Below are 1111 nucleotides of genomic sequence, written 5' to 3'. Positions count from 1 at the left end.
GGAACGAGCGTTTTCAATCTGTGCACCGAAGCTGTGGAACGCTTTACCACTGAGCATTCGGCAGGCGTCCTCAATGCCCATTTAAAAAAACTTCTTAAAACCCATTTTTACCGCCAGGCATTTGACACTGTATGAGACTCTGCTCTGCTGGTGTGTTTTATTGTTCTACTGTTTTATCTGGTGTTTTTATGCTTTTATGTAATTTATTTATACGTTTAATTCTTAAAGTCTACAGTACTTTTAACTGTAAAAAGTTTTTAATATTTTAATTGTTGTTTTTATTGTTCTTTGAACTTTTAATGTAAAGTGCCTTGTTTGGCCAAGGTAATTTGAAGGCGCTATATAAATTAATAAAACTTAAACTTAACTCAAAGGTGACGTTGAGCAGTTGACCACTATATTCAGGACTTCATGATTCATTTTTCATGTAATTTTCAAGAAAATATGCTGGTTTCATGATGACTTTAGGAGCCTGTTTTATATATAATTGAACTATTTACATTAAGTCTTGGAAATATATGAACTGTCTATTGATATTTTATTTATTTTTAAATGATTTGAAAAAAAACTGGATTTAATGGCAAAGACAGCAGTTCCATTCAGAGGTTGAATCAAATTTGGTTTCATCCATCTTCACACACTGTGCATGGAACCATGTGCAACGGGTGTCTCATCGAATCTGTAAAGTGACACAGAAAACTATGTTAAAAACTATGTTGAAACATAATACTGATTACATTACATACATATTAGATAAAATGTTAGAAGTAAAAGCATTGTAATCAAACTTCCAACCTTTATACATTGGAAGTGTGAGGATTCGTGATCGCATCCTCCCTAACTTGAGGTGAAAGCTGACCATATGACATTTTTGTTTTGTGTTCTCTCCATTAATGCTTCTTTGTTTTTGAGTGTCCACCAGAGGGAAGTGTTTCCATGAAGCGCGCCATGAAGGCGTCCCTTGGACACCAGCCGTGATCCAGTTTGCCATCAATCAGCTTGGCCTGGAAGAACCACCAGCTGAAATGGAGAGGGGTGGATGTGGAGACCTTTTCCTTTGTTTTGCTCATTATTGTTGTTGTGATCATGCATTTAGTTTCTTATTAGTTAT

Source organism: Oryzias melastigma, unplaced genomic scaffold, assembly GCF_002922805.2.
Source record: "Oryzias melastigma strain HK-1 unplaced genomic scaffold, ASM292280v2 sc00491, whole genome shotgun sequence".
Classification (NCBI taxonomy): Eukaryota; Metazoa; Chordata; class Actinopteri; order Beloniformes; family Adrianichthyidae; genus Oryzias; species Oryzias melastigma.
The sequence above is the reverse complement of the archived record's forward strand: the minus strand, read 5'-3'. Positions refer to the sequence as shown.